This window comes from Silurus meridionalis, chromosome 13 (assembly GCF_014805685.1).
Source record: "Silurus meridionalis isolate SWU-2019-XX chromosome 13, ASM1480568v1, whole genome shotgun sequence".
Classification (NCBI taxonomy): domain Eukaryota; kingdom Metazoa; phylum Chordata; class Actinopteri; order Siluriformes; family Siluridae; genus Silurus; species Silurus meridionalis.
This window is the reverse complement of record NC_060896.1, coordinates 21,696,572-21,723,145: the sequence shown is the minus strand read 5'-3', so window position 1 is coordinate 21,723,145 and position 26,574 is coordinate 21,696,572. Positions and strand designations below refer to the sequence as shown.

Genomic DNA, 26,574 nt, shown 5'->3' with positions numbered 1-26,574 from the left:
TTAAAACGTGGTTAGGTACAATACTTTAAACAAAATGTACTGATAAAAAGTAAAATTACAGATTTTAAAACTACTTTAAAAAGAAGTACACAAAATAGCCTGAGAAAGTAGGCAGCTCTTGGCCATATTCACAGGCCCTAGACAGAAAGCAAGACAGTCTTAGCATTCACATGTGGTACCATAAAACAGGTCCCCAAATGGTAGACTGTCACATGGATGTGGACCAATTAAATTATTATCATAAATACTGTAGATAAGTAATTTTTTTTCATATAGAATTTTTCTGATGACCAGAATATTAAGGCAGAGGCACAAAAAGTCCTTAAACATCATGTTTAATATCAGAGGCTAAAAAGAATTGCCTTATTATTTCCAGCTTGCACTGAATGAGCTCTGTGAGCTCAAATAGCTATAGGACGTCATATATGTGGTATGTGTCACAATGCCCAACTTGAACATACCCAGAAATCACACATGTGGGTATACACACACACACACACACACACACACACACACACACACACACACACACACACACACACACACACAAACACATTTTCTCTCACTTTCCCTCCTCCTTGTAGTCAAAGAAAGAGAGCATTCTCTTGGCTGAATTTGATTCCAAGGTGTACAGGCAAGGATGGGCGGAGGTGTTCTGGGATAGAGGGAGAAAGAGAGTCGGCGCTTTTCAGCTGAACATACGTCTTTTATTTTCTTTCTTAAAAAATTGCCTGCCTAAAATTAGCACAGACTGGACAAGGCTCTTAACACACCCCGTAACAGGCTCGTGCGAGAGAGCAAGAGAGCGTAAAAGCTGCACAATCAGCTAATATCTGCTTATTAAACATATTGTTTGGCTCATATCACAGAAAAACGATTTAAAGAGTCAATTCACAATGTTGTAAAATTATTTATTCATATTTCAGTATCGATTCACGATGAAGCTGGCTGTGTAGAATTCACTTTCGGAAAGCCACAATTGGATGATTATCCTCTATTTAAGACTTTACAGACACGACACCTACACAGTCAAGATCTTTCCTGTTCATGGTTTACGTAGATTCTCATTTAAGTTTACATAGATACTTGCTTACAGCAAGGGTATTTGTACAACCTGTAAACTATAAAGAAAACGCTCTCTAATAAAGTGTGGGTCAATTAGCAAAACTTATAAATGATTGACATACTTGGGTGCTGAAACATTTTGGGGTCTTTTATGTAACATGAAGAGCTGCATTTTTTGCAACAAAAAAACTTAAAAAAAAATAAATAAATACTAACTATAACAAATTTTTGGTTATAATTAGTTATTTAACAATTAAAAAAGGTTTTTAGAGTATTAATGTAAAAGGATTTTTAGGGTTATTAAACTATAGGAACTATAGTTAAAGATGGTTTATGTAGATGTGTTGGTGATCTGCTTATTGAGAATGTAACATTTTATCTTATTTCTGATCAAAGGAGTGAAATTTAATAAATGACAAAAAAAAAAAAAAGATTTTAAAAAGATGTTCTACTCAACCACAGTCAGCTAAAAAAAAAATGTATCTCCATTATATGACATTTTAATTTTACACATAACTGTCTTTTAATTAGGGTACAATTATTTGAAAATCAATTGTGACAGTCATCAGTGCCCTAAACCAAATGTACTTCTTTTCCACACTGCATATAAAGAGAACACTGTGTGACCATTCCCACCCTTTCACAGCAGCTTGTAAATCGTGATACTAGCCTCATACAAAGCATGTTTAATAGGCAGGTTTTTCTTCTACCTAAGGATACTGAATGTTAATGCTGGGTGCATCAATCACATTCTCTGCTTTGTTTGTGTAAGTATGAAGATCTGGTCTAAATGTGTCTCAGAATTCATCTTAAATTCAGTTCAGTTTCAATGTTTTATATGCATCCTGAACAAGGTACTTTGACGCCATTTACATGACCTAATTTACACATGTAATTCACTCTCGATAAAGGTGTCTGCCCAGTGCCATAAATGTAAAAGGTTGAAACCTGCATGTAAAAGGAGCTACTACCCCAGTTTCAGAAGTTATAGGGATATGAGAATTTTCTTGTTTTTTTGTTTTTATCTTTAACTTGAGCCTGGCTATTTACAAAGAGAGGAACAGAGAGAAGCCATGGCTCAATAAACACCTGACTTGGGTTGGGGGAGGGGGGGAATTAGGTTGCTATAACAACCGGAGCCCAGCTTCCTCTTCCTGTGTGGTCCAGTTAAGATGAAACAACGCAATCCACAAACACATGAGCATGCACAGCTGTCCAGAGACAGGAAGACACGATGCATAACAACAAATGCAGAAGTCACAAAGCAAAATGGCGTGTGTTTTTGATGCGTACCTGTTTATGTGCGAATTCGTACTTGACATAATGTTCAATTCAAAGCTTACAATTAAAAAAAAAGGTTTTATAATGAAAACTTGTTCAACAATGCAAATGTTGCAGTTTTTACAGGAGACCCAACAATTCATTGTATCCATCTGTTTTACTGTCAGACAAACTCTTTCTCTATAAAGACAGGAGAGGTTGCTTTATAATATTAACATGCAGCTGTCAGTTTCAGTCTAATCACAGATTTCCCCTCTTCACTCTCACTTTAATGGGTCGCTTCCTCATAGCCTTGATCTACGCTAGAGAATAAGCAAAGAATCAAACATGCCAAGGCTTGCTGTTATAGGGAGAAAAAAACAATTGTGGTGATGCGCTGTCTTTGAAATCAGCAGGATAAGAAAAGGGCATCTTGTCAAACAAAAAATAAAATTGTCCTCTGTTCCTGAAGAATTTCCTGTGTCTAAAAAACTCCAAGTGTGAAGCAGTGCGACTGGAGTCTCCTTCCGAAAAATGTTAAATAACCCTCTCCTTAGAGAAAACCTCACCATATAATTACAAAAAGGAATGACTACCATTCAAGACACTATATTGTTACTATAGAAACCATAATGTAGCAAAAAGAGTAGATTAATATATGCTTGTAATTTGCTTTGCAGCTGGAACTATAATCAGAGCTGCTGTAAGAGATAGGGAATTATAAAGTGACCAATCAAAAGTATGAATTGAATCATAACAAGTAGTCAATTTTAATTGGCTAAGTCTAAAGAATATAGCACTAAATTTGGCTGTCATATTAAATCCTGCAAAAAATCAATCTAAACCTATGAAAAGTATTGGGACACTCACATTGTCCATCCATACATGGTTCTTCCCCAAACTGTTACTACAAAATTTAGAGCCACAAAAATGAATATTGGATGCATCTGGATGTGGTAGCATGAAGTTTTCCCTTCACTTGAACTATAAGATACAATCCTGTTCCAGCATGACAACGCCCCCTGTGAACAAAGTGCCTCCATGAAAAAATGCTTTACATGGGTTGGAGTGGAAGATCTTGAGTGGCCTGCTATACAGCTCTGACCTCAAACCTTTTGAACACCTTTGGGATGAACTGGAATGCTGGCTGCACCCCAGGCCTCCTCACCCTATGTCAGTACCTGACTTTACCCATGCCCTTGTGAATGAATGAGCACAATTCTCCAGAACTGTTCTGCAAAATCTAGTGGAATATCTTCCCAGAAGAATGGATATTATTATAACAGCAAAAAGAGACTAAATGTGGAGTGCGATAAAGCCACATTTTTTTTAAACAAAAGATTATATAAATTCTGGTAATGACATCATAAAATCATTAAATATACATAACTTAAAATACCAGGTTCACAGATTTAACGCGAACACAGTTTAGACTGCCGGAGGCATTCAGGACTCTCCGGAGAATTTTATATATGTTACATAAAGAGGCATTATAAAAATGATATTTGCCAAGAGCTGAAAAATCAGGGTCATCTATTGGGCAAATAGTTAGAAAGAGAATGCCAAAATGCAAGCCATAAATTTTACAAGCCCAAGCATTAATATAAGAGGAAGTTATAATTATAACAAATCAGCTTGACAATTTCAAAATACTGCAAATATAAGACTTAAATGGTCATATAGTTTATGTTGTGGGAGGCATTTTGCTGGCGTAGTTTGAGTCCAATTAGAGGAAGTGGCTCCCGCAAATCAATCTACAATACGTTTGACTGATCACCACTATTCTATGATCTTATGAAACATGACTTATTTGATGGGAGTTGCATCTTCAAGGATAGCTCTGTCCCCATCCACACTCCATATAGGCTTACTGAATAATTAGAGGTGTTTAATCTATATAAATGATATTTTATGGCCTTCAAAGTCTCTCAAGTACAGTTCCAGAGAAGCCAAGGTGCACTGAAGATGGTTTGAAAGCTTGCTTTGGCCAAACAATTCTAATATCACCATCAGAAAAAAAATTATTTATGCTCTGTAAACACACAATTAGTCTAAATCCCTAATGACTTTCCAAGAGTCTATGCAAGATTAAAAATACATTTATGTCTATGTGTTTAATCACGCAAGAGGAAAAAAATGTGGCCACTACTTTTCCACATATTTAATGCAAAACAGTAACTTTGATTAATATCAAACTATGGATATGCTTATGGTTTTTGGTACCAATTGTAAAACCATAATGACCTTATTTGCATGTGTATGCTCAGACAAACACACACACTCTGGAGCTGTGTGTGTAACATCTGAGGTCTGTTATTATTGCACTATTTTACAAAAAAAGTCTGTATGAAAATAGTGTAGTTTCAGGTTGTGTAAATATTCTAATGAAATGGTAATGCATTGTTAAGGGTCAGGCAGAAGACTTTCATATCTGAGCACAAATAATCAGCTCAAAGTTCCCAAATCTTTCCTCAATTCTCACAGCAGGCTGTGCTCACTATACCATACTGAATTGCTGTCTTTTCTGATTGCTGTCCAGCATTTATTTTATATTCCTGGTTTTTCCGTTTACTATTAGAGACTTTTCCCAATACAACAAAGGGTGTGTAGTTATTTATAGAAATGATTTGTCCTAGTATGGTATGGCGGAAACGGTTCCACGTTCCTATTAAGGAGCGGACTCATTGCTCATATACAGAGACGCAACAGGAAACTGCACCTTAAAACCCCTCGCTACAGTATACTCAGTAAGTTTCTGTTTTATGAGAAAGCAGTTGGCAGGAAATCCGCCTCAGATGACTGAGAACACGCATGTGATATGGCAAAAATTGGGAAGCACCTACAACTCTTAAGGTTTCTAATGTCTCTTACTTATAATCCACAGATGTCTTCATCCTTTGACACGTCCCCTGTCGAAAAAGCAAATACGAAGCAATACATGCATCTGGGTTTTCACAAGCAAAGATAAAAACTTGCAATCGGTCCTGGGCTAGCTGTTCTTTAATCTTTGGGCTTAAGTGAGCACTCAGCTAAGACATGTAATGTCTGAAAAGCAACAGTAAAGAAAAACAAAAAAGAAAAAAAAAGGCATAATAGATCTTATAATGTGCTAATGAGCTCTGTATGCTCAACTTTATAACATGCTTTTCATAGAAATACAGACTTTGTAACGAGTTCGTACATTAGTTTTGACATTCAGATTAATCCATATAGACAACCGTCCAATTAAAGAGCTGAAATTACTAGGTTAAGAGTCTTGCTCAAGAACATCTTTGACTGACACAAAGGTGTTCATTTGCCTGACTAAGACATTCAAGTCAAAGCTGCTGCAAACACACAAATGTTATTTGCCAATGTCTAAGTTCAGCTTAAGTAGTATTATGTAGGAATAAAACATAACAGTGTATGCTGATAGAAAAGTAGTGACAAGGCTTTTGTAATATAATAATGCTTATCACTCCAAATTTTATTCTATTCCAATAATAAAATGCCACAAATTATTATAATCATCTTTATACCACAGCAGACAGTTCAAATGTGTACTTGATTAAAGACAGTGTTGTAGTATAAAAAAAAAAGCAATTATATCTTTTATTCAAGAAAATAACAAACCAAGCACAACTCATGATATTTTCTGCTAACAGACGCCATGCCTCCTAAATCTGTTCTCAGAAGCCATATCCCCTGAATCTGTTTTCAGAAGCCATGTCTCCTGAATCTGCTTTCAGAAGCCATATCTCCTGAATCTGTTTTCAGAAGCCATGTCTCCTGAATCTGCTCTCAGAAGCCATGTCACCTGAATCTGCCCTCAGAAGCCATGTCTCCTGAATCTGCTCTCAAAAGCCATGTCTCCTGAATCTGCTCTCAGAAGCAATGTCTCCTAAATTCTGTCCCTATACTAAACCTTTTCACTCATAAAATATCGAGCTCTCCAGTCCAGACCTTCAAAAAATAAAAAGAACATTAAAATAGATAGCTTATAATAAAGAGTGTATGTAAGGTAGAAATGCGTATTGACTTTGGCCCTGGGATTATGCTGACTCAGCTGACCTGAGGCACGAATGAAAGAGCCAGAGACAGTGTGCCAGGCAGTTTGTGCTTTTTCAGCAATAACCTACACAAGATAGAAACAATAGGATGTCAGGACTTCCTGTACAGGCTAATGGACACAGACCCACTTATCATATCCAATAAGCACAACTCTGTATGTATAAGCTAAGGTTTAACCATTTGATGGGGTCTGAGAATTAGCCATGGAATTAAATCAAAAGTTAAGAATGGTAATCAGTGTAAAGAACACCAATGTAAGAACTGAAGTGAAAAACTGTGAGAAAAGTAACCTTTAACACTAAATGCAAATTGTGCTAGTCACCAGGAAACGTAAAGTTCAATCAGTAAGTGCAGCCTTCAGACAAAATTTAGAGCAGGAAGCACCTCAGATTAAATGTAACAAGCATAATGTTAGCTAGCAGTAAAGATTTACTTCATGCAGAGCTAGCTAGCCAGTTTACACTAAAGGGGACTCATGCTTCTGCCTACACTGCATGTCATCCCCTAAAAGTCAACCTAAACACACTGGAACAACAAGAGAATGTCAATCATTCAGTCAGTCATTTATTTAAAAATGAATTGATTACTTGTTAGATGGTCCAACAAAGAAAACGAAAGAAAATGGCATAACTAATTCCATGCTAAGCATGAGGTGGTAAACAAAATCACTCATGCTACACTATAATATAAAGAATATACAGGATTGTATGCGTCTATACAATGTTTTTTGTTTATAAAACACAAATGATTACTACAATAAGATTTGCTTTTTAAAAAATTTTTATGTGCATACATGCAATACTGCTGTAAATGTAGCCTAAGTGACAATACTGTGTATTTAAAAGGAAAAAACTCCCCTGAATAACTTGCATTTTAATCTTCATAAATGTATCTTTATAGTACTCTTCAATGGTGTTTGCAATTTATTTTGCAAATTAATTCTCTAGTTAATACTATTTCCTGTATAACCCACATTGCTTCTGTTAGTGGTACCAGTAGAGATGGTCCCTTGCCTCAATTCTACTTAAAAAGAGTGAGGCAGAAGTGCTTTATTCTCTTACATTTTTTCAGCTTTCACACGCGCATCTATACTTCCTGGTTCCAAAGCAACAATACTCATGCCAGTACTTTGAGCATTAGGGTCTTACGTCTTGGACATATCTAATAAGCAGTGCAAAGTCAATGCAACTGTGCTGTATAGCTGCACTGCATTCTGGAACATTAGTTGTCTTTACTACATCTATGCTGTATGTCTTACAAATGTGACAAACATTATTGAAAAATCGTGGTCGAGACAAGAACTGAGAAACAGGACAGGGGAAGTTTAGGATTAAAACGAATGGTGATGGAGGTCTAGAGATATATAGACAGATAATAAAAATTAAGGGAAAAGACAAATGCACAAAAGTGAAGCCGCCCCAACAAGGCAAAAAGAATTCTTGCTAAAAATGAAAAAAAGGAAAGCATGGTAGATAAAATGCCTTTATCTCTCCCATTTGGCTCTTACACAGGAATATTTTTTGCTGCTAAAGCTCAGCCAGACCTTCGACACCCATAGTAAATTTACCCTGTTCCCTCCTACACAGGCTTCCCATTGTGTTTCGTTCTCTCTCTTTCTGAGTGGGTTTCTAGAACCACCCGAGACCAACCCATGGTTGGGCACAATAAAGGCATTGAATGGGCACCAACTTGGCACAGAGCCATAACAAAGCTTCCAGAAGGCAGGTCCGACAGCACCCAGGCCTGTCGCTGTCCTCATTCAGTCCAGAGGAAGCTCTTATTCTAGAGAAAGAGAGCGACACATGGCCATAAAGCTGGATGGAGAGGTGAAGGAACCTTCAGTGATTTTGAACCCCAAGCCATTCATCTTCTTATAGCACTTGGCCAAGGGGTGGAAAGTGCAAAAATAGAGGGCAGATACTGAAAGAGATGATTTATATAGTGTGCAAAGTTTGATGGACTGAATCTAAATTGGCGAGGAGACCCCTGCATGTGCACTACAATTTCAGCTGGACTGGATTCAACTGGTATCTCTTGAAATGGTTTTATTTTTTGGTCAAGTGACTTTGGGGAATTTTAGAAAAACAATTAGTTCAGAAATTGGTTGAATCAGATGTTTATTTTTTACTACAATACCTACTATTCTTGCCCTGACCTTTTGAACAATACTCCACCAGTGAAGGCCACTTTGTATTGTATGGCGAGTAACATGGTCTGTTGTCTCACTGAGGGTGAAGCAGACTAATGACCAAAACAAACAACTACACTCAATGTAAAATGCAGAATCTCCTATAAGGAATTTCAGGATTTCTTATAAAGATTCTAGTTGACATAATGGAATATAGATATGGACTAAAATGATGTCATCACAATAGCAAGCTAAATTTTCTTACCAAAATAAAAAACTAGGGCTTGAGCGAAGAACAAACAACACAATATATCCTCTAAGATCTATATATGTTGTGCACCATTACTACGGCACATTACTCCTTCCTGATCAAGCTGCCTTGAAGTCTTAGGTGTAAGAGTGCAAAAAAGAACATGGAAAAAGCTGGCAACATGGCATGGAGAGCCGAAGGCAGGGAAGATCTGGTTTAGGTTAGCCTGCCTGTGTTAAAGAGAGTGCACTTAAGAGTGAGACAGGGCAATGAGGCTTTCCACTAAGCCATATGGGTACCATGTGCATGGTTTAGATGGGGGTTTAGGCCACTCTGGTGAAGATCCAGTTACAATGTGGTTCTGATGAGTGTCTTTTTGTATGCACTAGCATCTTCTCATGCATTATCCATGGTTTTTGTAGCTCTTGAAAGGGAAATGCTCAGACCAAGAGGGTCAGTTGAGCCCCCGGGCTCCATAGCTGCCATATGCTGAATGTTCCCTTCATGAAAGAGGACGGAAAGACTGTTCCTCTTATGTTCATGATGAAAGAGAGAGATATTTGGACTGTCTTCAGTACAAGTGACTTTCTTATGATGCTAAATGGGTTTTGTGCGAAGACAATCCTACTGCTATTTTGCATGTCAGATCACAGCATTTAAAAAATGAGGAAGCTCTAAATTGCTCACTTATTGCCTTACACTGGCAGAGGTGGTGTAGTGCTCGGTGAGGAATGTTTTATGGACCACATTAGGTGTTTTTTTGCATACACTGTAAAACTGAAAAAAGCCTTGCAGTTTTTTCCAAGCAAATGTACTTTGAGAATTAAATGTTGATCTATTCATGTTAAATGGATTAGTTAAACAGATGTTCTTTGTATCTGAGATGAAACACAAAAGAAAGGAGGTTAGAAAAGTCAAAAAGAACACATAAGAAGAACTCAATATCTGGTCTTTCTTGTTACAAATTCTGCATGCAAAAAAATGCTTCAAACAGAAAGGAAGGTATTAAAAAAAAACTATTTGGGATTTGATCTTCCTATGACCCTAACCACATTCGATAATCAGTTAATTGGAAAGTTACAGTGATAGTTCCATACAAATCCTACAAGCACTCAACCATTTGTTAATAAATTATCATACTCGATAGAAAGGGTAAAGACATAATCAAAGAAAGCCTGAAGCATTTTCAGCAATCGGCCTTAAAACAATGACAGTGTAGAACAAGTACAACAAGGAAGCATCAATGAAAGCAAAAAAAATTAAAAACCATAAACATATTGTTATGCTTATGTGATTAAAGCATTGGGTGCATTTTCATCAAATGTGGCTTGTTTGTATATCTTAGGCTTAGCAATAAGCTAGGATAAAAACATGTCCACACAAAAGGCCAGATGCCAAAAGACAAGCAGTGCAACATAATATACACAATCCAGTGCAGTAAGTAATACACCAGACAACAACCTACGTTATAATAGCCATTATATCAGTGTATATTCTCAAGGACAAGTAGGTAATACGTTTAATAGAGAACTAACAGAGGATCATTCATCTATTCATTCATTCATTCATTCATTCATTCATTCATCAGGAACTACTTTACCTGGCCTGTGTTGAAGGGAAGCCAAAGCTGAATACAGCCTGAATGGGATTTCAGTTTAGGCACCATGCACCCATACATTCACACACTTTATTTACACTTGGAGTTTAGCATCACCAAACCACCTAGCGTTGTTATTTTTCAGCTTGAGAGTGGAAAAAATAGAGAACCCAAAGGAATCTCTCATAGACATAGATATTAATCTTAAGCTGAGTATTAAACAAGGGATCCCTCTTTGCTATTTGAATCTTTGACAAATATTTTGTAAGACCATGGTTGAATGTACCTGGCTTTTGCAGAGAAGCATTGTCATGCTGGAATGTTTTTGGTCCACTTAGTCCTAGTATAGGAAAATCTACAGCTTACGAATAGAATTGTGTGTATTTGCATTTGTGGTAATAGTTCGGGAAAGGCCAACATACTTTTGGCCATATAATATACGAGTCTTTCACTTCATTTCATACCTCGGAAGTCAATTGTCAATTTTATGACAGAGGTGTGAATGAGGAACGGTGGTTGAATACCACAAATTTTCCATTAATCGTATGAACTCAGGTATTGCAAAATCTTATAAAGATAAAAAATTAAGCTTAGTGAGAAAACTTGAATAACAAACACTTGGGGACATGTTGGTTTGTCGAATAATGTTTTTCTTGGCAATCATGTGATAATAAAGTTGTGTTTAGGGTAGGGTCAGTCAGGAGTATGTATTAAGGATGGGAACAGGGTGGGTTCATGGGTGGGACATTCTAAGATTCATCTCCTCTCGTTCCTGCTTTTCTTTCAATTTTGGACAGACTAGGTCTGGACATGGGGTAAAAGTGACCAAAGCCTTATTTTCAACTTTCACCCTTTAACCTGTAACCTCTTGACCTGCATTTATATCAACCCCTTCTGAGAGGGTCAAGCAAACACAATTGAAATGGATAAGGAGGACATAGATCCCGTCAAGTAGCATATCATTCATATATTGCACGCAGACACTCGGTTGTAGTCCATCCCCAGGTTCAAAGAGAAAAGTTTACTGCAGTGTAATGATATCAAGTTTTCATTATGTTTTTGGCAAGTACGCTCACTTTGTTCTCTCCCTCTTGGCCCTTCTAAAAGCAGTTACAACTTGTAACTTCCATGGTCGATGACCTGATATACTATGCTGAGCCTCTAGCAAATTCAGCCAACATCTCTATCCTGTAATGATTCATCTACACAGCTTAGGTGACTATTGTAGAACAGTTTAATAGAGTTGTGGTGTACTATAACACTGTTAAAGTCAAGAGAGTGTCAGTTTTGCCCATGAGAGAGTGCAGAAAATCCACAGCAGCAATTTTTCATTACCCATCTCTTACAAATACAACATACTTTAGAAAAGCAATAAATAAATAAATAAATAAATAAATAAATACATTTAATTACATGCTACAGAGGCAATATTAAAGCAAACACAATTTGTGTGGCCCTGAGTTAACCTTCCAAGAAAAAACAAATCCAAATTTGCATTCATGCATCACTCCCTAACAGGACACTGTGTCAGCTGTTTCGGCGGCCTTTTTCACACAAGTTCTCTTTTTGTCCCCACAGGTTTGGCTTGTAGGGGTTGCTTAAAATCAATTTTAATATAGTTCCTTTTAAAATCGGCTTTCAAGAAAAAGTTAATAATGACAATCCTATCAGGTGCCCTCCTAAGTAGCTTTATCTAGCTACAAGCTCATATGTATTTCAGACAGGATATTTTTTTTTTTTTAACTAATAAACACAGGACCGACACTTCAGACAACCCACGTCACAGGACCTTGCACAGGACCACGTCTTAGGACCTTGCTAAGTCAAATTATTTAAAATGTGTTGCTTCCCCACATTACACCTCATCTGAAACCTTACCACAGGAAATGAAGTCATCTGGCAAATTGTCACTTGTATACATAGAAATATAAACAGTGTACGTATTTGTTGACTCAACCCGATGACCTGCAACATAAAAATAAGAGAACAAGACCACACAAAAAGCTAAATAATAAGACTGAAATTGACATTCAGAGACGAGAGATTAACTAATGATGTAGGGTTGTTGTGAACAGCGTTATCTACATAGTTTGCTGGAATCTAAAAAAGTTATACAAAAATACTAATTTGGGAATTGATACATCGGAAATTTGTAAGGAGTATCAAATTGGAACCGACATGTCTGCTTCCTGAATGCAGAGGAATGCTGGGATACAGTTTGTTCCTGCCTAAAGGGGCAGTGCACATGGCCTATGTAGCTGGATCCACTGTTTCGAAGTTTTGTTGTGTTTTGTGGCCTTTCAAGAGTTATCATCAAGTCTGGCTTCAACTTACTAACATAGATGGACATACACACACACACACTCACACACAGTTAAGGATTTTACAATAACTTAAAAATTAACAACTCCTGTTGAGCCTTTGAGCAAGGCTCATAACCATTTCTACTCTGTGCTCTGAACCCAAATACCCAACTTTCTTTCGGCTTCTCCCATTACCGGCGCCACAGCGGATCATCCGTATTCGTGATCCGCATGTTCGATTTGGCAAATTTTTTCTACGCTGGATGCCTAACGTAACCCTCCCCATTTATCCGGACTTGGGACCGGCACTAAGAATGCACTGGCTTGTGCAACCCTAATGGCTGGGTTCGGTCCCCTGACCGGGAATCGAACCCAGGCCGCGGGTTCCTAACAAAGTGGGTAAAATAGAATTTTATTAAGCTATAGGGTATATCTAACAAATAAATCTAACAAAATAACCCAACAAAATCTGCATCACATAACAAAATACACTACATCTACTTGTCAGTGGTATAAAAGTATGCTATTGGACTCCAAAGCAGGTTTAAAAACATAAAGCAACAAATTGAGCAAACTTATGTTTTGCTTATGCCATCAATCGATGTGATCTGAACTTGTGACAAAAATCGGGTAGCATGCAGTACAAAGAACTTCACCTGATAAAGGATTACAAACTTTGTGACACACAGACACCAGAAAGTGGTTTGACAAAATGTGTCAGACTTCTACCTATATCCCAACAACTTTACTGTCCATCAATGACACCACACTATTTTCAGCATCACATCCAACAACAATCAGTGTGTAGACAGACTGGAAATAACTGTCAGTCTGGTGCTGTCACCATCACCTGAAGAAGCGCCGAACAGTAAAGTTTATCATTGATTTTTAAATATAAGCCACCCGTCATTCTCAGAGGATTCACTTGTCAAAAACCAATATATACGTCCTGAAACCTGACGTGTACCAACAACACTAAATGCATCCCAAAAATGAATTCAGGGAAAGATGTTCTTTCTGCACCAGCTGAAATCTCCATCAAAGGTCTTGGTGAAGTTCTACAAAGGAATCATTTTCTCCATTCTGATCTTCTACATAATTGGAAAACGGGAGCATTGAGGATGGATTTGGAGTGTAGTGAAGGTCAACAGTCTGCTACACTGACTCAGGACTACAGTTTGCTTCTGATCACCATCACTGTACCCGGCAACATCGTTTATCTGTAATAAATGAACATTCGGTGCAACCCAGACGAGGATGGGTTTCCTCTTGAGTTTGGTTCCTCTTAAGGTCTCTTTCTTATGCCATCTCGGGGAGATGCCACAATCGCCACCTGCTCGCTTATCAGGGACAAACTTACACTTATAAAGAACGTATTCATTTTTTTATCACCACATTATCTGTGTAAAGCTGCTTTGAGACAATGTTCATTGTTAAAAGTGGTATACAAATAAAAATGAATTGAATTGAATAATTGTCCGGGTTGGTGCTTAGGACAAGGCAAAGTGCAGCGCATAAATTGTTCTTGAGAGAAAAAAATGATTGGGTGTGGCCTTAGTCATGAAGCATGCACAGAGGATCATTATAGACTCTTCCCATTCCAGTGCCTATTTAAGCGATTACGATCTTGAAAGCAGTTCAGAGCAGTTCAAACAAAGCAGCACGACATACAATAAGCTTCTTCCTACAAGTAGTAGTTCTCATTAACAGCTCTGAATAGACCACTCTGTCATACCTGTGCAATTACGCTGTGCATTGTTCTACAACGTGAGCACATTTAGTCTTTATTGTCCTATCGTATTTACTGTATAGGTTGTGTGATTTGTCCTGCTGTAGCTACATTTGTGCATTATTTTACGGCTTGCATTTGCATTGTTCAGTCCAATCTATTTAATAACAGTACATGCATATGTTCCAGGCTGATAATATTATTCTGATACCATAAAATGATTATGATTCCATACCGATTCACTGTACTCACTGATCTTTGCTTATGATGCAGTAAGAGCATATTCCACTCTTTTTCTGACTTCACTCATACCACTGCCTATAATTTTTTATTTCTCCACTCCAACATTAAAAACTGACCTCAACAGAGTCACAATAAAAGGCGCAAACTTCAACCTAATGTTGACATCATCCCATTACACACTTGTGAGTCACTGTGTTTTCGTCCATATCAGAGCCAGGCACACACACCCACCATGATATCACTACTGCTCATGCACATATAAAACAGACATAGAGGAATTTGGGTACAGTTCGCAATATCGGAATGTTTTTATTGTGCGTCAAGGTTTTCGAATTCCCAGACATTAAAAAAGTCTTAGTGGTTAGTAAATGGAACTGTAAATATTTCATCTGACCATCCATATCTAACCCTGTTCCTTAGATAACTGCAGAACTGTCTCCAAAAAATATGCGATTCACTACCATTTTCTATCCAAAATGCAGTGGCAGAGCATGATCTTGATTTAAGAATAGGAATTAAAGTTTACACCTCTTACTGTGTGTAACTGGTGTCTCGATAAAAAAGTCTGACTGGTATACCAAAATCTGCTTTAAAGTTATTTCCCACTACAGGGTTTAGGGAATGAGGCGATCCCTCTCAGGAATTCCTCCCCCTGTGTTGATCTCTAATTAGCTCTAAAGGCTTGAACATGCAACATTTGCTTTATTAGAGTTTCAGCCTTTATTCAAAGTAGACCATTCCCTCCCAAATACTTCTTTGTTTCAACATTCTCTATATGCACTCAGTAGGTGGAGCCGGGCTTTTGCCTCTGCATGCTCATGGAGACGGATATATTTTTATTCTGTCTGATTTTTCAGCGCTTGTCTCTCCGAACCAGGTTGTCCTGCACTCCCTGTCTCGGAATCCCACTGTGGCTACATATTCATGAGCGCCATCAACACGCAAAGACCAGACTAAAGAGTAAACAAATACCCAGAGAGAACACACAGGCACAGAGAGACGTGTACATACCTACAGACAGAATTCAATCGTGATACTGCCGTAGACATGCTCGCATTTAGCAAAGCACCATATCCTCACGTCACAGAGAAGGCTAAAAATATCACAACTGCCTTAATTAATAAAACTGAAAGACACATCTCTCGCCATCTAAATCATATATAATCAATTTATTCATTACTGTGGAGACGTGAAAGCCAGTCTGATTTGTTCTGGACAGGTGGCCGAGACAACCAGTGGCCCAAAAAGCCCGCCCACAAAGGCCCTAAAGACGATTATGCAAATAGAAGAGCTTTCGCTCAGACTTTCCCAGGAAGGGGAGGAGGAGAGGGAGAAAAGTGTGTGCGTGAGTGTGTGTGTACTGGGGGCTACTGCAGCAGTGCAGATGTCAAGACAATCGTGCCACACCATGGAAGAGTTCTGTCGACTGCTGTGGATCCACTTCATTATAACACATTTGTTACAGATGTCTGCCTCATTTTTGTATTATTTCAGAAATGAGAGTTCACCAAAGCAGGTTCTTCTTGGAGAGTAGTGTTCTAACAGTCAATATCAATAGCAATTAATAACGGATGAACATCATTGTCTTCAAAACGTTGCAACTACCGATTTTGTGAATTTCCCACAGGGATGAACATAGTGATCTATTTCTATCTATATATTCTATTTTATAAATTGTGTTTGGTTAATCCCAGGATCTACACAATATAAAAAACAAATAAAGCAAATCATTCAAAAACTAGAAAAATGCGCCTCATTCGAGTGGCTAAGCCAGATATCGACCCTACATAAACACTGCACTAGAGCATATATACACAAGTCCGATCAAATGAAAGCGAATAACCTAAATGTTCAAAAAGCCCATGAGAAGATTAGAAGAAGAAGCTGCCAAAAGTGTCACTTTGTTAATTTAGTCATCTATAAAAAATGTTTTAGCATTTGGAATTTGGCCAAAAGCTCTGATGGGAAACACATTATATTTGGTCTAGTGGTCATTTTATAGAAATTTGACCTTAAAATATGGCATAAACATTCCAAACGCATACATACACAGACAGACTATAAAAATGGCTGGCATGACCCATTCAGGCAGGATTAAAACCTCAAAGTAGTTACCAGGCCAAGGAAAATATATCCAATGCAGTGAAAATTCCAGTGAAACAGTGACATGTTTAAAACTAATATGTAACACATATGTATCTCTGTATTTTTTCAGAATGACCTCATAAAACGCTTAAATAATATAGCAATTACCTGCAAATGTAGCGCATTTATTTGGCTATATTCTGATAAATTACATTTTATTTCACTAACTGCTTTGTGTTTTGCAATTAAGTTCCTAATGTCCTACTCCCTAGTCTGAGGAGATCTGTGGGACAATTTTCCAAGTTGACATCAACTTTGATTTTAAGGTAATATCTACAGAAATAATTTCCATGATCTGTTATGTACCTTAAACAAACAAATGTGATGTTGCTACAGAGGGTAGTGATTTTAAACACCAAGCCAGAATCTGTTTTCTTGACTTGTTTTTAAATGTCAGGTTGTACTGCTGGGGGTCAGAATTGAAAAAGCATCCATTTGTGTCAAAATCATATTTGCATTAGTGGAAATGTTTGTCCTCAGGTATTTATGAGAAACAATTGGTTAGCTTTGGCTTACTTAACTTGCTAGTTTGTTATAATGCCTAATTTATGTCAGACTTATACTTAGATATACTTTATTGATCCTGTGAGGGAAATTATTGTTATTATAAAATTATGTAAAAAAATGAAAAAAATCCCCCAAAAAACAAAATGTAATTAAATAATTGTAACATATAAATAAATACAATATTGACAGATGATGCTACATAAAAAAATTTTAAAAAGTAAAAGAATGAAATGTGCAAATTATCAGTGTATGTGCGAGTATGTAAAGTGACAGTGAATAATGGGATATGTATATAAGTTTCAATTAACATCTGTTACATAGAATGTTACAAAACATACGATAATGAACTTGTTTAGCAAGTAATAGTGTTCAGCTAACAAATGGGTCTATGGCATTTGGCTGCTTTTTTAAAATTGAAATATATAATAGTTTATAATCATTTAAAATGTGTATGAGAAATCAATATAATTTATTTTGCCGGGATATCAAATATAATTTATTATTCTTTTGACATATGACTGTGGTCATAAAAACAGTAAAAAAATATTTACAGTATGTATAATAATATATATGAGTATATCATACAAGTAGCCATCTAGATTATTTAATTTGCTTGAGAGAACTCCTCACTTACAAAATATTCTGAGACCCCAAATATATATATCTAAGATATATTAAAATGCTGCGAATTTATACTAGAAAGAAATGTCTGGCTGGTGCAGGCTAGACCGCCAGATAAAATCATTTAGCCACAGACAGGATGCCAAGCAATACGAATCTAGAGTTACACCATTTCAAAATTGTAGATTAGCTTAATAGCATGTCTTTCATTGGTAAACCAATATAATAAGTATAACATTTAGGCTATTGCCAATCCAACTTGTAAATAAAATTTAGTTGAATTATAATCAAGTCACATGGTGGATATATTGTCATGTTTCACCTCCCTTTTATTTCACCTCCAGCTATTAAGAAGCAAGCCACATAATGGGGAAAAAAAATGTGTTCCTGTTTCGGGGTCATGAAGTTTGTGTGAAAATACAATGTGGTTTTCCGTGGGCAAATTAAGTAACTAGATTAATTTCACCTAATGGATTTCAGATAGAACTTAAAACTCTGAAAGGTTGGAACATTTTTAAGTGATGACTCCAAGAGTGAGTCTCACACGCACAAACTCTGAACCACATAAACCAACTTCTGAACTATTTCCTAACTGAAGAAGGTGCACTATAAAATTTCAAAAATGAACACTATACATCTGCCTGGTCACCTTTATTCTGTTCACCAAACCAATACTGATTAATGTTATAATTACGAGAGAGAATCACTAGAATATAACACCATAATCTGAAAATCTTTTTAGTAATAAAATGCATATAGTCAGAATGTCTTTTAAATCATTAAAGTCTCTTAAATAATTAAATTGTATTTGTAAATTAGTATGTGATAAATGTTTTAATAAATCAGCTCTTAATAGTGAATTTTTGGTCATGTGACTGTTCCCTGTTACAATACACCGCCTGCCCGCGCTTGCCCTCAAATCACTGGCTTTTACGATCCAACTTCCAAACAGTGGAGGCTCGCCCGAGTGTCGCAACACTTTAAATACCGAGGTCAAAGTGGTGTGATCCTAAAAAGAGGTTTAACTACCGTACATTATACTCAAAAAGTGAGACAGACAGGGAGTCAGGACAGGCAGAGACATATGCAGAGCATTGCATTGATTTATTCTTCACACAGAAGAAGACACAGCAATGAAAATAAAAGCTTTTTTCATGTTTACAAAGAAGTGGATTACTGTGAAGTCTTTTACTGTGGGTCAACGCCCAATCAACATACAGTATTAGGTCTCTGACATCCTCAATCCTGAACAAATCAAGTCAAAAAAGGAGAGACAACAGCTAAAACTGCTTTCTGTCAAATGCTTATTTTTATCGATTTGGATTTCTGGTATTAAAATGTTGAACACAACTTTCTGTTGTCAAATAATGAATTAAACAACTGTACTACGGAAATTCTGAAAATGTCAGATGTAGTATGATGGCATGTAGCCTAATAAAACGATAAAGCAGAATTACTGAAAACACCAAGATATCGTGGTTTTATTCCTCTTCACATGTGCACCAAACCGAAAGCCCTGTACTGAAAAATTCTGGTATGAACACGTGTACTACTACACCAATAATAAACAGTATATGCAGTTTTACACCCAAAATAAGAAAATCCTTTATAAAGGACGTTAAGTACAAATACATAAGTTTTATCTTGAATTGTATAATGCTCATCTAATCCTGTGGAACATCACAAAAAAAAGCACTTGTCAGGACATGTCCTCACTGTTTTTTTTTCTCCCCATGTCAAAAACATGTACAAGTCTTAAATATGTACATGGTTGAAGGTTAAAGGCCATTAACTACAATATCTTAAAAAAAAACCTAGTAAACAAGACTAAGACACTAAGAATTTCTGCCTGGTTTTAGAACACTGGGAACTGTGTGACTGTGTGTTTATGAGACCTGCGTGTTTATGAGGCTCCGTGTTTATTGGATGTACGTGTTTATGTGTCGTGTTTTTGGAAACACCAAGTGCGTATCGACTTGAAAAAAGCACTCATGCACATGACATGCTGTGCTAAAAATCCGTCTCCTTTTCCCCTATTTCACTATTTGGAACGAAAATGTCTAAAAGAATGCACTGTATTAGCATATTTTTGGACAATAGGTCGTTCCGGAGTGCACGCATTGGAGTATTCCGTAGAGGGAAAGAAAAGTTGGAGTCAAGTAGCTGGAAGTTTGGTGTTACGTAATGTCTGTACTTTCCTCTAAAACTTTTATCAGTTATAGAATTATGTTCTATTTTGTTATTGTTGTTGTATTTGCGCTTTGTTATAGCCGAGTATTTAATTCCTGTGTCTAGCTTGAAAATGATCTGTTTCAAACTTATCCTTACCAAGATCTTGTTATTACCTGTTTGTCTAATCATTACACCTACAATGATGCACAATTCTGCTTGGCTATAGAATTTTAATCTTATGTCAGCCCCAAGCTAATAGCAGTGTGTCACAGATTCCTGGTTTTCAAACTCCATGTGCTTTTTTTTTGCTTTGTCAGGTGCCTTTTTGTTTGGATTCTTCTGGTCTCAATGTCTGTTCTGTCATTGATTTGTTCCCCTAATGTGTGCACCAGTTTTGTGTTTAGCTCTTAATTACTCTGTCTATTTATACCCTGTTGTCTCTTTGTCTCCTCCGTTGTAAAGTCTGACTGTGCATTTTTTTTTTCTACTGCTACATTCTGATCCTTGTTTTACACGTCCTGTTTTCTTTGTATACTTCCGCAGTGTTTTTATTTTTTTTTTTGGACGGAAACATCCTAATGTGTTTCTGTCTGCTTGTGTAATGGAACCTGCTACGTATTCTGACAGCCATTCATGGATTGCCCTAAATAAATATCACACTGAGCACCTGCGTGTCACTCGCTGCATGTTACACAATGTACCTTTCTGTAACCTTTTCCGCAACTGCTGAAGGAGCACGTCAACCTTTAAAAGCATTAACAATTTAAGATTAAACATGCGCAAAAAGATAATATGTATGTCAGTTTACTATATAAACCACACCCCCTGCCAGCATGTCTCTTGCAGTTGGGAAATTATAGTATTGTATTTATATACTTTTGGCATGTTAACAGGCGAAGCTGCCTATTTATAATCCACTTGTCACATTCAACATGAAAACATTTTTTTTGCATCCTATTGTCCTTTCATACACAATAAAAGCATTCAAGGACAAAAGGAAAAAAGAACCTTTCTATGCAACATTTACTGGCACAGACATTCTGGAAGAACTGGAGCTCAAGGAATATCATTCTTCATCATTCTCTTCTCCCTCTATCCCCAGTGTCTTTGCCTCTAGCTCGTTCACTGGCTTCACATCCCTCCTTATCCTCACACTTCACCCTCCCCTGTCTATTTTCATCCCATCTTGACCCAGTCTTTTTTTTTCCCCTCCCTGCCTCCTCTTCCTATCTCACTCTCTTGCTTATTTACTTGCCCGTTTTCACTCCCCCTTCCCTCGTTTTCTATTTCTTCAGCTCTATCTCTAATATTTTGATCCCCCCCCCCCTCCCAACGCACAGATGAACAACAGAGTTGCAAAATGTCGGGAATAAAAATATTCACTGTAGCTGTCAAACAGTCGAAGGAAATCCAGTACTTCCACCATCCTGCAGCTTCACTCTCTCCCCCTCTCGGAGATGGAGGGGATGCGGCGGCAGCGAGGGGGGTACGGCATGTTGCTATGCAACCGTTTTCACACAGGGTTCAGCTGATAATACTGGTGTGAAGGTCCTGAATACCTGCACCTACATAATTTCTTTTGCTTAAGCCCGCACTAGCACACATGCTGGTTTGACTACCTTTCTATTGACTATTAATAGTGTTTGCCAAACAGTGTTTGGTTTGCCAAAACCCTAAAATTTCCTTTGATTAATTAATTAATTATTTAATACATTTTAATTAATAAGAATCAAACAAACTTTGTTTGTTTATCTCTATATAGGGACCTCACGTCATTCGTTTTATGTGGACATTTAGTCTTCTGAAAGGATGGAAAAACCCTTTTTCACCCTTTTACACACACACACACACACACACACACACACTCACTCACGCACGCACACCCTGACACAGTAACACACACACAGAGTGACACACTGGCACAGTTTTCATTGGCATTCCTAGGCTGTCTTCCTCCCTCTTTGTTGTAAGATAGTGTTTAATGCAAGACATGTCCATATGTTTAGTATTCACGTGAACACACACACACACACACACACACACACACACACACACACACACCTAAATCTAACCCTAACTTAGCATGAAGTTATGCTTTTAGCTGCTTCCTTTAATTAAATGACCAGTTTCTTTGTTGAACCCAGCCAAATGTCCTCATAATTCTCAGACATTCCTATACTTGTGGGGATATTTGATCCCCACCAAGATATAAAACAAGCCCAGTGAAACACAAACACACACACATATACACACACATATAAACAAGTGATGCAGCCAGTAAGGAACCAATCAGACCTTACTGGAGGCCACACCAGGCCCCTTCCCCCTCTACTCAAAAACAAGAGTTGCTCTGTTCATCCTAGAACACAATGTTTATTTGTGTGGACAGCTGTTTAAAGGGAAAACGGTGTTATTGCCAAACCCTGAGAGGCAGAGAAAGTTAAAACGTGACAGAACGATGGTCTCGGCAACCTCATTCAAACCTTGTGGCAACTGCATCACATTAATTCCCTTTCACCTGGTTTCGGTTTCACTTGCTACTGAGGCACTGAGTGTCTGGTTCCTTTACATCTCTTTATGGGTTTTAACACAATATAAAATACAGGGGATAAGTGCATTTAACAACAACAACAAAGAAATGAATCTATCTGAGAAAAACAAACACACAAGTCATGTGATGTGTTTTGGATAATAAAAAAAGACTAATACTTTACTTTGAGACACTGACTCAGATCTAAGTTGTCAAAGGTAAGACTAATCCTTGGCGTTTTTGTCAATACTAAGAATACCAAGGCAAGAGTGTTTGTAATGAACTCAAACTGAGAATCATAACACAGAAATATAAAAGTTACCACAGTTTTATAAATACAACCCTCTGTTTACTGATACTGCTAACTTTACTAACAGTAAGTAGCCATCAAACACATGGTAAACTAAAGTGTACTATTAATAACGTTTCAAATAAATTTCACATCATTTGATATAAATGAGCAAATACTGGACAGCTTGATTCTGCAGATCTTATCTGATAACTGATAATGCTCCCACAGGCAGTTCCTGATAGCAAGGTAACTCGACTAACCGCAAACATAAAAGCAAGCTTAGCTATATAAGCTCTTAAAGCCTGTATCACATGAACAAATATTTGAAGGGTGCATTACACATTTCTCACCAGATTAATTAATTAATTAATGAGTCACTTTCAATATTTGTGTAAAATTCAAGAACACGGTTTTTGAGAGTCGAATTCTTTAATAAACTTCAAGCTATATTTGTTAAATACAAACACAAACACAGACGGGAAGCCCCGAGTTCAGGGTCAAAGGCTGAGCTCTTCACAGCCCTGAAAGGAAGTTTATTGCCCCTTTTTCAAATAAATTATAATGGCGTCTTTATTTTGAGCATCTGCAGCTGCTAACGATGCTCTTTAATGAGAAGAGTACTAAACAGGCTGAGTTTAATTACACCTCAAATCCACCAAACTGTCATCTGCACATGGCTTCAGCTGGCCCTCCATCTGACTTTTGTGTGTGTGTGTTTGTGTGTGTGAGGTTCTGATTTGCGAGCCCTCATTGCAGTCACGTTTATGACTGTGTGCTATTGTTTGTGTGTGTGTGAACGGATGCATGGTAGAATTTCTCTATTGCCGTGGTGCCAGGTGTTGGTTAGAGATCTGAACCAGAGCCAAGACAGTCATTACTGGGAAAACATACACACGGACGTCATTCAGGCATTCAAAAACACATAAGAGAACACGCTTGATCGTAATCTGATGGGTTAGTAATCTGAACGAATATAATCTCCATGGCAGCATTTATTCCAGGAGCTCTGAATTGCTTGCATGAAAGTACATCATGGGAATCAATTATGTAACACATTACTAAGGAACAATATAATTTTCCGGTGGACTCAATTAAATTTTGGCAGCACCCCCTACACACTATTAAGTGTGCCTAAACAGACAGCATTATTATGCACCCCAGATAATGTCTGTGATAATGTCTGTCCCATTCAAAAGACACTATCAGGACTGCGATATTCCATGAAGTGCTGATCATGATAATAACATGCATCTTGATAAAATAGCCCAAAAAAGTTTTGTACATAATGCTTCTGCTAGTTGTTTATAAATAAAATTTTAGCCAAAAAATAATAATCTGCGAGGATCTACAGATTAGAGCTGTCTTTTTTCTTCAACATTTTCTAACACAACAGCTTTCACAGCAGGTTTAAATGTGTTTATCCTGTAAGCATGGATAACATTCACATCTAATTTAGATCTAAGACTTTTATGATAGATACCTTAAATCATCGAAAGATAATAAACATACTTTAAAAAATGTTATTTAACATAAAATCATCTTATTTTTCAAACTTAAGTGTTTATTTTACATTTGGAAGTGTAGAGGGTCTCAGTAAGTTTTCCTCTATAGAAAAGTACTGAGAAGAGAGGACCTTTTTTTGTCTTATTAAGTTTACCAAAGCAAGAAACAAATTAAAGTTTGTTTGAGACAAGATGTTTTATAACTTAACATAAGTTTCTCACAGACATTCCCTAATTCTTAACACCGGCAAAACGCTGTGGTATAAGAGGAATAAAACGCATTTGACATGCTGCTATAAGTAAATAATCCCCATCATGCATTATTTTTCTACAGCAACACATGCTTTATTCCTTATTCACGGCAAGGAGGAATAAACCTCGTGGGCTCTGAGCAATCATTTCGAGAAGGAATGAAACTGAATGACGATTATAACAGTTTCCTAATGAGTGTGTTTTGTGACAAACACTCACACGAGCAGCATGACAAAAGGCAAAAATGATTAGACAAAGCAGCGTCCTATCCTGAACAAAATCCAGGTTGTACGGTGCACCCAGCCATAATTCAGGAGACATACTCATTACCTGCATGTATGTATATATTTTAAAAGATAAATGGCCTGTTAAAGCTTCTGGGCCTTGCAATTCAAAGATATTGCACTTCAAAGCTGACTATGCCATTTTTTTATTTACACCATCGATTTAATCGAACCCAGAGGTGATTAAATGCATGCTAATCTGTGACCTTTAGAGTTCTATAACTATGGGGATGGGTTCTCCTTTTGAGTCTGGTTCCTCTCAATGGTCCTTCCTCATAACATTTAAGGGAGTTTTTCCTTGCCACAGTCGCCATGGCTGCTCATCAGGGATAAATACACATCGTTCACCTTAACTGTTAAATTCTGTAAAGCTGCTTTGAGACAATGCCTTTTGTGAAAAGAGCTATAGAAATAAACTTGACTTGACTAGACTAGAAATCATATTAAAATTTACATTTTCCCCAGTATTCTATCTAACATCATTTAAACACATAAGCAGATGACAGTTAAGGTTAACAGACCTCCCATTACACATTATGAAATTTAACAGGCACTACACTGAAACCACAAAATGACAAACTCTGAACTGGTGGTTTGGTAAATTTGATTGTATTGAACTGCTGTTGATGATTCTTTCTTTACATGGAAGATATATTCTAATTAGCTAATTAAAAGTCATTTGTAAGGACTTTTACTGCAATGTTGGAACAATGTGTTTCAATACTTTCTCTGTGATTAAGTCTGAAGTGAATAAAAGATGTGAAGTAACTATGTTAAAACATGTTCACAAACAAAATCATTGTAAAATGAACCATTAATGAAAATCAATATAGTCTCCTGTAGAGTACCCTGTACAGGTGAAGTAACAATGACAGGGCTTGAATCAATGTAATTGCCTCTGATCCTTATTTTCCATTTTGGAAATGTATATAACTTACTCATACATACACAAATACACGAATAAAAGCAGTCATACATATGGCCATACAGACAAAAAAAACCACACTCAAATGAAAGCACATATAAAGCATTATAGGAACCTTGGCTCTGTACACAAAATAAAATTACACAAAACATTCTCAACATTTTCAATCCAAATCAGATGCTCTCACACTTACTTTCAGTCACATTCACCTTCACATTTATAATTTATCTGAAACATTAACATAACACTCACCACTTTTTCTTACATTTACACACAATATCTTCACATTACCCACACATTTATCACACATTTACAAAAAAAAAAGATCACACTCACCATTTTAACTCAGTCATTTGCATATAACGACCTCCCGTTCGCCACTTTACTCCAAAAATGTTACATAAAAGCAGCTCATATTCACTTCTTTACCTCATACATTTACCAAAAATACCATGAAGTTTTGCAATTTTACCTCACACATTTACATGCATTTACCTAATTCTCAGTTTGCCAATTTATCTAAAAAATATTTTTACATAAACCAGCCTCACATTCACTCCTTCACAGATGTACATAAAATGTGTATTCTTCATTTTATCTCATGCATTTACAAAATTCTCACATTTGCAATTTTACCTTACTCCTATATAAAATGCGATGATATCAAACCAGTTTACCTCCCCTACATACACAAAAGCTCTACATTTAAGAAGTGGCAG

The 26,574-nt window shown here is 36.9% G+C and overlaps 1 protein-coding gene across 1 annotated transcript in view; it reads right to left on the bottom strand.

The window, feature by feature from the left end:
* LOC124395533 (F-BAR and double SH3 domains protein 2-like) overlaps positions 1-26,574 on the bottom strand; it is an 89,664-nt gene that overhangs the window by 40,145 nt on the left and 22,945 nt on the right.